Source organism: Cannabis sativa, chromosome 7 (assembly GCF_029168945.1).
Source record: "Cannabis sativa cultivar Pink pepper isolate KNU-18-1 chromosome 7, ASM2916894v1, whole genome shotgun sequence".
Taxonomy (NCBI): Eukaryota; Viridiplantae; Streptophyta; class Magnoliopsida; order Rosales; family Cannabaceae; genus Cannabis; species Cannabis sativa.
Window position 1 is genome coordinate 4,770,135 of NC_083607.1, and position 12,258 is coordinate 4,782,392.

Consider the following 12,258-nt stretch of genomic DNA (forward strand, 5'->3'; position numbering starts at 1 on the left):
AAAACAACACTAAAACAATCAAATAAAACAAAAGAAAAAAATGATTAAAAAAACAAACAATCTGCTGCAAAACCTCAACACCAGATGCAAAATCAACTATATTTGCAAGTCTATTCCTAGAAAATTATAATAAAAAAAACTACTACAACAACACTGAAACAACACAAAAACAAATGAAGCAAATATAACTACTTAAAAAAATATAAAAGAAACACACACCTCAAAACTCTCTTATGAGTGAGCTCGTCAAATGTATTTATAGGAGAACCAGAATAAAAAAACCACAAAAATAGCTAAATAAATCATGAAAAACAACACTAAAATAAATTAAAAAAAATAAAAGAAAAAATGATTAAAAAATTAACTTTCTTTGTGCACAAAATTAACAAAGAAAGGTCTTGCAAATATAGAATGAAAGAGTCATAGACAGTAATAGTCTTACCTTCCATTAAAGTGGTGAAATCTAGAAGACAAAAAAAAAAGAAAAAGAGGATAGAAGCTTGCTGGGAAAAGAAACAACATAACAAATGCAACAAATGTAGGGAGCTGAGGCACAACAAGAGAACATACAGGAGAAAACATCAAAAATAAAAAGAAGCAGAACAACTAAAAAACACCAGTGGAACAATGGAGAAAAACTGAACATATATTGGAGCATACAATATTGAAAATAATAACTTACATACAAATTTTATTATTTTCATATTACTATTTAAAATAGACCAGTATAATAATATTTTGAAAAATGTGATAAAAAATGAAAGAAAACAACATTAAAACAACCTTAAAACAACAATAAAACAAACCAGCAACAGAAAAGGGTAAGTTGGAGAAAGATGGTGGACTTGGAAGTACGGTAGAGATGGAGCTAACGATTTGAGATCAAAGACACCGAATGACATAAACTTAGTGGAAGTTTTTGAAAGATTTATACAAAAAGTTCATCACAGAGCAAGCTCTCTATCTCTCTCTCACACACACAACCACACTCTTATCTTTCCTGATTCTTCTTCTTCTTCTTCCTCTTTAACATGTTGTTGTTTTTGTTACTAGCTTTTATTTGGATAATGTTGTAGACTTGAGAAAAAGAAAAGAAAAAAATGAAGAAGAAGGTGAATAGCGGAGAGAGTGTCCAAACACAATGAAAAAAATATATATAAATGAAGAATGAGGTAAATAATGAAAGTTATTATACATTACCAAAAAAAAAAGATAACGTGTAGAAATTAAGTTTTTTATGATTATATTTTTTAAAAAAAAAAAATCACAAAAGTGACAACACATCACATCAAAACTTTTTCAATACAATAAAATTTTTTATAATTAGTTTTTTTTTTTAAAATATATATATGTGATTGATTGACGTGACAACTAATTTTCCCATCAACTTTTATAATTTAAAAAAAAAAAAACACATTTTAAAGTGACAAGAAAATACATCTTGAAGCCCAACGTATAAAAGTTATAAACTACACAGTATAAAAGTAAATTATACCGCCTAACAGTATAAAAGTAAAAAAAAAGAAAAAAGTCAGTGGTATGTGTAATTTTCCCTTTTTTTTTGGTTCCCTTTTCTTATTTTCTTCTTCTTCCTTCTCAAATATGAAGGTCTCTTTCTGCAAAACCCTAGCCGTCTCCAACCCTCATCCTCTTTCCGCATCGTAGAGCCTCACCTCAGATCCATTGCCACCGTCAACCCTTCATAGTCGTAGCCGATGGACCTCAGGGGCCGTCGAAACCATAGCACAATGCCATTAAAGCTCCTCTTTTGCCACCTCCATTAAAGCTCGAATGGCCATCTCGACAGACTCATGGGGTTTCAAGACATTACAAAAGATGAAGAACCTGGGATTTCGAGTGTCTCTGAAACTCCTGGTGAGCTCCATCTCAGTCGATGGTGGCTAGATGGTTTTTGGGTTCACGACGGTGGAGGTAGCCCATCAAGGCTATGTTGAGCAAAAATGAGAGAGACGAGCAAGAGAGAGGGTCGGGGTTTTGGGGATTTAGGGTTCTCGAACTAGAGGGAAACAGATCTGTGATTCGTTTGGGGTAAGGGTGGTCGAATATGGTGGCTCCATTCTCACGAGATGGTGGTTAGGTCATGTGTGTTGGGTTGTCGTCGGAGCAGCGAGATCGAAAAAGAAGGGAGATAGGAGCGGAGGATGGGAGGTGTTGCTTTTCACACAGAGTAGGGAGGCCAAGAGGGATAGAGGAAGGTGTTTGTTGTAACCAGATCTAGGTTTGGGATGTTGGGTTTGTTAGGGAAGGAGGACGAAGAAAGAGAAGAAGAAAAATAAAATAAAATAAAAAAATAAGAAGAAGAAGAAAAAGAAGAAAATATTTTTTTTTATTTCAAATTACTTTTAAAATTTTTAATTAATTTTTATAATAAAAAACTAGTTAAAATTGTGTGGACAAATGAAAACATGACACATGTACAATTGTGTACACATAGACTTACCAACTTGGCATTTAACTTTTTGAAACTTAACAGAAGGGTAAAAACCACATCAAAAGTACGGTTCTGAGGGTTTTATTACTAAAATTTAAGTTTGAGGGGTTCAGTGTTAGAAAGTGTGTAGTTTGAGTAGTTTAACCGTCAATATCTTTTTTTTATATATATATATAAGAGTATTGTTATTTTAGCATCTAAAGAGCATCTACAACCATACTCTCTAAACACACTCTTTATCTAAAATAAGAAGTGAGAGTTGAAAAAATTAGTTACAACCATACAAAAAATGACTCTCTATAATAGAGAATGGATAGAGAGCTCTCTAATTATTTTTGTTAAACTTTTGCAACAGTATTTTAATCAAAATTACTATTACTTTTGTAAAATTAATTTAAATTTGACAAATTTAAGTTATAAAATATTAGAGTAATTTGCAGCATAAATACTTAAGTTTTATGCCAAGTAGCAGATAAATACCCAAGTCGTATTTTTGGCGGTAAAAATACCTTCCGTCACTAATGTGGAACTTCCGTAGGTACCTGGCCGTTATGTGCTAGGTTAGTGGCCACGTGTCATTCTTTGATTAGTCAGCGTCATATAATTTTAAATTTTTATTTGTAAATAAATTTAAAAATTAAAAATAAAACAAAAATAAATTTTAAATTAAAATAAAATAATAAATATTTAATATTCATATTTTAATTAAATTAAAATAAATTAAAATAAAATAAATTAAAACTCAAAACCTAAAACTAAAAAATAAACACAAAAGAAAATTTCACAAACACCAGTAATCTTGCCCTTTTCTTCTTCGTCCCCTTCATCGTCCTCTTCTTCTTCCTGCCATTTTCTTCTTGCTAAAAACCAGTAATCTTCGTCCCCTTCATCTGGGTACGCCCTTCTGTTCCCAAAAACCATTTGGGTCAATCTATTTCACTACAGAAGCCTCCATCGGAAAGCAGACCTCGAAAAAGTGGGTCCTTTAGCTTCCCTCCTCAAATCCCGCTCCGTGGTCCGGTTCTGAGGACCAAACACCGTCAAGTTCCTCCAGGGACTGTTGACCAACGATGTACGACGATTAGATGAACCCGCGAGTGAGAAGGATTCATCGACTCTTGTCACACCCAATTTGGCTACGGTCTCCGCTCCACCCATGTACGCTGCACTGCTCAGTCCTTAGGGGAGATTCTTGTACGACCTGGTTCTGTATAGACCGGCAGTGGTGAGAGCTGATGATAAGCTTAACGAGGCTAGATCAGGACCCGGGTCTGACCCAGATGAGGCTTTTGAGCTCTTTGCTGATGTTGATGCTTTTGTCTTGGATGAGCTCTTGAACACCTTAAAAAGGTAAGGTTTTTTCTTTGTGCCTCTTCTTCGACAAAGTCATTGTTGTCTATTTGATTTTGCTAGATAGATGTTGGTGAGTGATGAGGTTTTCGACCGCATTTGATGCTGCTACAGGTAGATCTGAGTAAAAAAAATTAGGAAAGAACAATGGATGAATTTGAATTGGGGTTAGAATTTTTTTGGGTTCGGGAGCAATGGATGAATTTGAATGTATATTAAATGTGTTTAATTTTATTTTAAGTATGTAATTTAGTTTTTTTAATACATTATGTTTAATTGTTATATTTTTTAATGATTTTTTTAATATTAAAATACTTTTTAAATGTTTAAATTAATTTTTTTAAATAAAATATATAAATTAAATGACGTGGACTAATCAAAGAATGACACGTGGCCACTAACCTGGCACATAACGGCCAGGTACCTACGGAAGTTCCACACTAGTGACGGAAGGTATTTTTACCGCCAAAAATACGACTTAGGTATTTATCTGCTACTCGGCATAAAACTTAGGTATTTATGCCGCAAATTACTCAAAATATTATTAAAATAATCAAATATTAATATTGACTGAATTTTTAGCCAACTAATACAGAGTCGTAATTAATGAGCAAATAACCAAAACAAGAGTATAAATGTAAACAATGAACACCGAAATTTAAAAAGATTTGGTCCTAGATATCGGTAATAACTTACTCCCCTTGTATTTTTTTTATTAATTGAGTTGCAAAGTCAAGAACAAGCTCTTAAATGCAATAATGAAATTGGGCAGAGTTTCTGAATTTTTCCTCCCCTTCTTAGGTCATGTGTGGCCCTTTATATAGGGAAAGGGTTGGTGCTTTTCTCTTCAGGAGACACGACCACTGCGAAAATATTTAAATCGTCTTCTTAATTTTCAGATGGGGTTAAAGTCTAATTCTTGTGGTAATATCCCACTATTTTTCGTAGATTTGTAACCACCATCAAACTTATAACGGAATTTGAATTTTGAATGTGTTGGTTACGGTAATGGTACCTCTTGGGATGTGACTCAGCTATTTAATCCTCTAAGGGAGGTAGTATTCCCCTTAGGGTGGTACCCTCGAGACCCTTATCATTTGCATCTCATGTTATATTTAATACTTAGCAGTATATAGCTTTGATAATGGAAGACGTATTGTATCAACCATGCCATATGTAGGTAGAGCGTGATACTTGATCCATAGGAGTGTAGAGGGTAAAGGGTATACCCCTAGACTAATCCATCACCCTTGGGTAAAAAGTTACCTTTGGGGTAGAGGTATCAGTGTATACCACCTAGACTAATTTGACACACTTGGGGTGTGGTGATTGTTTAATCTGTTGTGAGGGTACTTATTCATCCTTCCCACTACAAAAAATGACACTTTTACTAGCGCATTTGACCGAATGCGCTGGCATAAAATGGCTCAACCAATGTCAGAAATTTTTAGCAAAATTTTTACCAGCGTACTATACCGGTGCAATTCATGAATTGCGCTGGCAAAAATCTCAAAATAAACTACCTTATGGCGCGAACCATTTTTCAATGGTTCATAAACCTTTATTGGGTCTAAAACAATTTGGGGAGAATTTTGCCACGTCAAAAAAAGGTGGGGGAAACACTTTTGCAAATATGTGCCAACAAAAGGATATAAGAAAAAAAGTTAACTCTCTAGCTGGAAAATTAGACTTTTGTCGGTGCAAATATGCGCTGGCAAAAGTTCCAAAGAAAAGTGGAAAAATTCTCGCACGAAAATGTGATAGGTGGGAAGATTTTTACCAACGCAATGTGTGCCGGCAAAAATATTTTAAAACGATGTGTTTCAATTTAGGGTAAATTATAAAAAATTTGCCAGTGCAATAGAGATTTTTACTGATGCAATGAAATGCGCCTGTAAAAGTCTATATATATTAGGTTGAATTTCTTCTCCTTTCGCCATTTTTAAAATTGGATTTTGAAAATTATTTTTTTTAATATTTATATCATTAATATTAGGTGGACCAATTAAAATTAAATTAAGGGGAATTACCACATATACTATTTTTTTAACTTTTTTTTTTTCTTTCAAATTTACGGTTTGGGTTTCTAAAGTGGTTGCAGCGCTAGTTGCAATAGGGGTTTCTATACGATTTTTTGTTGCAATTTAGGTTGTAGTGCTAGTTGCAATAGGGGTTTCTATGTAGAATTTCGTAAAAAAAAAAAAAAAAAAAAAAAAAGCTGCTTTAAAGTGTAAAAATGAAAAAGCCCCTAAAATTTATCATGTGTACACTTTTGTACATACTGACAATCCACTATCAACAATGTCGATTTAGCTTGATATCCACTATCAACAATGTCGATTTATAAGCCCCAAAATCTGGGCTACGTCTCTGTCAAGCTCATCTCAGAGATCTAGCTTGATATCCACTATCAACAATGTCGATTTACAAGTTTTGGAGCTTCCTGTCACATAAGAACGACCAGGTAAACTCGATTTTCTCATTTGTACAGTTTCTGCTTTTGTTTTCTTTCTGATTTTGTTCTCGATCTAACTCAGTTTCTATTTGTTGTGCATGTACTTCCTTCCCTCTGTTTCCTCACCACAAGAACTCCATTCTCGTTTCTGGATCTTAGAGCTGAGGTCTTCAACACTAGGGTTTACTCTCTCTCTCTCTCTCTCTCTCTCTCTCTCTCTCTCTCTCTCTCTCTCTCTCTCTCTCTCTCTCTCTCTCTCTCTCTCTCTCTCTTCTCTGATCTGTATTGTCTGCTTGTAATTGCTTTAATTTTGTGTTTAAATACTTGTAAAGAGTCGGTTGATCACAGATCTAGGAGTTGTAACTAACTCCTATTTCTTGATCCAGTAGAGGCGAAGCCACCTAGGATTGAGTCCAACTTGCTTATTTCAATTGTTAAGTTGCTGATGTGGATATTTGTGTAAAGGAACTGGTTATGAGGGGAATTTACTCAACAGTCTCAGCTGTCCAAACTCTCTAACAGAAAACAGAATCAGTTATTCTATTTTTTTCTCTCATGCCAAGCACCTTCTATTGCCTATAAAATAACTCCTAGACTGATCAACTAAGTGTTAGACATTCCATACAAGCTGGTTTTAAACTAATCTTAGAGAGAGTTGATGAGTTGAAAGCATGGGAAGAATAAGAAAGTTGTAATTACTTGAGAGAGAGAGTCTTAAACCAAATTAGTGTATCCAAGTTCATAGTGGATTGATTCTCAGGCCTTGCCGATCCTTGGAGTAGGATTATCTCACATTGAGATCAGGTTTGAACCAAGTAATCCTTAGTGTTCATTGTTTTATTTTTTTGCATTCATTTTGTTCTCAATCTGTTTGTTTCTAGTTTTATCTAGGTTCTTGTTAGTTCTATTTGTTTGGTCTTTTGTTTAAGTGTATTTTTATGTGTTTTAGATCCTAATAATAACTATTATATTTAATTTTCTTTTAAATCTGAAGAAACCTGAATTATAAATCATCATATATACTTAAAATAATTTTTTAAGAAAATATAAACGAATGAACTAAAATTATTATAGAAAGGTAAACTTATCTTGATAAAACACTTCAGAAGAAAAAAAATAATATAAGGGTTAAATGTGATATTAGACACAATCCAATATATCTAGAAATCTTGGTAGAATATACACACTTAAATTGGGAAATTTACATGGTATACTAACTTTTGTTATTTTTTTACAAAAATACTACCAGGCGGTATTTTTTACTTTTTTACTGTGTTTTTTTATAAGTTTCATACTGCAGTATACTGTGTTAAATTTTCACTGGTGTTCTACTGGTGTTCTACTGTTGTTTTGAGCTGTTCTGCTTTGTGTTTTACTAATATTTTATAAAAACATAGTATTTTTGTAAAAATTAACTCAAATTCCAGTATTTTTGTAAGTTTCTCCTTAAATTTGTAGAACATACTTCGGGTATTCTTGTTGTTTGTACAATTAACTAGGCTTATTGGTTCATGACTAAAAGCCCAATAGCCCAAAATAGACCTTAGATGACTAATTATACTTAAATATTTGGGGTATATTGAGAAATACCTCTTTTATTTATCAGTTAACCAAAACTACCTCTAATTTTATATTTAATTGAAACATACCTCTTTTTATATGTATTGTATCCAAAATACCCTGATATAAGGGAGTCACATGGAGAGTATATTGATGTGACAGGGGTAAAATCGGTAAAGTGTTTAGAAAAAGAGGTAAAAATGATAGGTTTTAAAAAAGAGGGTAAAAATGAAAAAGAATAATATAAAAAGGGTATAGAGTCTAATTTTCTCTAAATACTTGTTATTTGTGTAGTCAACGACGAATCCATATTTTTTGTTTAGTTTCTTTTATTTTTTTCTGTCGAAAGAATATTTGTTGTTTAGTTAAAGTTGGTATAATCTACCCAAATTTTAACGGAATAAGTTGAGGAATACTTCTTTTTGTATCTATTAATTAAAAATATTCTTAAATTATATTTCATTAAAATGTACCAATTTTTATGAGTGTATTGCCCAATATATCTTCACTTTCTACTTAAATCTAACACATAATTTATATTAATCTAATGATATAATAGGGACATCATTTATGAAAATAAGTATATTTTAAATAATATAAAAATAAAGATAAAAATTAAAATATATAAAATGAGTATACAGTGTAATTTTATTAACTGTAATTAGTATAAGCCCACCAACTTAAGTTCTCATGGTTTGTACAGTCTAGGAGATCACTTTAACCCACGTGTTCTATCCATAAGTGCAGTATGCACAGCCCACAAGATCTACCCTAACCTACAAAAGTCACATATTTGAATTGTAAACTAAACTATTTCAAAACAGCATTGTTATTTAATTATATTATTTATTAAATTAAAATATGTAAAATAAATTATAATATTAACTGTATATCATTTCTTAAAATATTTATCACCTTAAATTGCCTTCTAACATTTCTCATTTGAAAATGATTATAAATACTTTTACTTTAAAACTCTCAATTTAATATTTGAAAGGAAATGAGCACATAATTCACAAATGACTTTTTGGTGGCTTTTAATTAAAAATAATAAAAAAATAAGAATATGAATGGAATAAAATTTAAAATACATAAAAAAAATTAATAAAAAGTTATTAATTTTTTTCTCACAAAATAGTGGAAATATCATTCTATTAAAATGATATTCCAATACTTTAATATGCAATTAAATAAAATAATAAAATAAAAATTATTTTATTTCTATTTTATTACATCTAATCAAACCCGCGGAATAATAATTCTACTATCCATATGAATTAAAATGGAATATAGTCTATAAAAGTACATAAACAATTTGGGAATTGAAAACTCACATCTTCACCCTAAACTCAAGTTCAACCTCAAACTCTCACCAACTCTTTGTCCACACCATACACTTTCTACTCTACACCTATCTAAAAAAATTATTCACAATTGTTGGAGGTCCCTCTTATTTTTACCCCAACAATGTAAAGATGAAAACAAAAACTGGTTTCATTAAATGATTTTTGGTTGAAAATGATTGAAAGGTAGACCCACTAATATATGTGAAATTCCATGCAAACAATGAAATTGGTCCCATTTTTTTTTAAAGAATTGCAGCTTTGAATCATAACACAACACCAAGTCTCATACCATTTGCAGCAATGGGCCTCAAGAAAACCAGATCCATGTAAACCAGGCTGGACTGGCCCATTTATAACAAATATGAAGTCCAGGGTCCAGCTAACTATGGGCTTTAAAACAAAAAACAACGTGATAGGTTTGTATCAAGTTATTTTTAGGGTGACCAAAATTACTTTTTAGAAAGTTAATTATTCTCTATCCTTTGTCTCAACTTTTGTTTATAGTTAGAAGAATAAGATAAAGATAAATTTTGACTTATTTTTAGGGAAACTTACAAAAATACTGAAATTTGGGTTAATTTTTACAAAAATACTGTCACACAGAATTTTTTTCAAAAATACTGTGTTTTTATAAAACACCAGTAAAACACAAAGCAAAACAACAGTAGAACACCAGTAAAACACCAGTAGAACACCAGTGAAAACTTAACACAGTATAATGCAGTATGAAACTTATAAAAAAACACAGTAAAAAATGGCAAAAGTTAGTATACCATGTAAATTTTCCTATTTTTATCGTTTGAAAAGTTTTTATGTAAAATATTTTTTTTAATGAAATATACTTTTTAAAGGGTTTTTTTTTTTTTTTTTGAAAATGAGCATTTGTTAATTAATAACATTAGACGATCTCATGGTCATTACAAAATAAGTCTTCTAAAATAAGAAAATTTACAAGTTACCATATTGTTTGAAAGTAAAAATCCATTTGGCCACATTAAAGGCGGCAAAGTTACATGTTCTCGGTATACAAGTAAAAACGTAGCCATCAAACATATAGAGAGTTTTAAACAAAAAGAAGAATAGTTTTCAATCTCCCTACACGAAGACACATGATTGAGAGCATTGATCACGACTCTCGAGTCGCTCTCTATAATGATGAGCTTGTGTTTGGATATCATTCGAAAATATTCAAAAATATGTGATTAAATTAAGAATTATATAAATTATTATAATTTTAAAAATAACTTCTCAAAAATTCTTTTAGGAGAAGCTACAAATCTGAGTTTTTTTCAAAAAGATTATTAAATTAAAAAATAACTTTTTATTTTTATCTAAACAACTTCTAGAATGATTTTTTATTATTATTATTTTAAAAGCTAAAAAAAACTTATACAAGTTAAGCCAATCACAAACTAATAAACTAAAACTATGAAATGCTATTCCAAAAAGATTTTCTTTTTTCTTTTTCTCACCAAGAGCAATGTATGGGTATAGTTAGCAATAATGCATGAATAGTATCCAAATATTTTTGTAAAAAATGCATATCATCACATTAATTATTACACCGAATATTTGACCATTTTTGGAGATTGGCGATTGGCTAAAAATACATTAAAATGAAGTATTGAAAACATTACATGTACTATCATTAACATTCAATTCACATTTATATCTTTTTTGAATATGAGCTTTCATGGAAGTACAAGTATGGAAATAAATAAACTTGTATATATATTACTAAGCAAGATTTTCCTTTTTAAGAACATTATTAGCCATAATAAGTCCTATACCCCACTTGTCACATGCATGGCCTAACACATTATCCAAGCATTATCCTAATTAAATTCTAATTAATAATTATAATAAGATGAATAGATGATGATGATGAAACAGTGGTGGTAGCATTAAAGCAAATTATATAAATAAATTCAAACAAAAACTTAAACTCTTCAATCAATAATAATGATAATAATCAATCAAATAAATGTTTTTTTTTTGGTCCAATTTTTTTTTTCAAATAAATGAATATGTATTTTTTTAGATAAATTACTATTATAAAATAAGCTTTAACTTAAAAGAATTGAGATCTTACTTTCACGAGTGATAGACAAAATTATAGGTCACAATCAAATCCCACTAACCCCTTTGAATTTTGTAATCCATGGTAATTTTTTAATTAAAATAATGTAATTGATTTGGGATTCTATCCTTATTAACTATATAATATAAATTAATATATAGAATGATAGAATATAGTTTTATATTACTTTAACACTTGAATAAGTTAAACCAGTTACTGTTATGGATATTCTTTACAATTACCAAATCTCCCACCTGGCCATACCCATATAGTAGGCTTATTAATAATGTTATTTGTAATTTAATCACTTCAAAATCGTTTAGGATGAACGAGTACTACTTGATACGAAAAAATATAAATTTAAGTATGATATTGTATGATGTTGTTAATTAGCATGGTATGACATGATAAATATGAACTTAAATACGATAAAATAGGTAACAATAAATCCGAAGACACAATATGCAAACACAAATAGACTAATACAAAAGCTCAATATGTTAAAAATTCTGACAATTTGACATAACAACAAATATTTATTTATCGATTATAAATCAATTAAAATGATAAAAAAAAATATTTAAATTTTAGTAATTACAATATTTATATATATAATTGTGTGTAAATAAAATTGTGAAAATGTGGAGCATGAATTCGAGCTTGTTTAAGAAAACAAGCACTAATGTGTTTAAGAAAAATGGGTTGGTCTGAGTAAAGCATAACACGAATTCGATCGAGCATAGTACGAAAATACTAAGTCAATCCTATAAAATTATTTGCATGACACAACAGGATCCATATTATAATCTGACACTGCATAACTCATATTTTTGTGAGCTTTTTTAAAATACATGCAAACCGATACAACACACACATATTTATAACTCTATTATTAGCTATTAGTACTCGATACTATTATGAGGTGACACTTTGTAAATACCAGTTGTAATTAGGGTTGGACATCTGATCCAATCCAATCAGTAATTAGATTTAAATAATCATCATTCGATCCAAT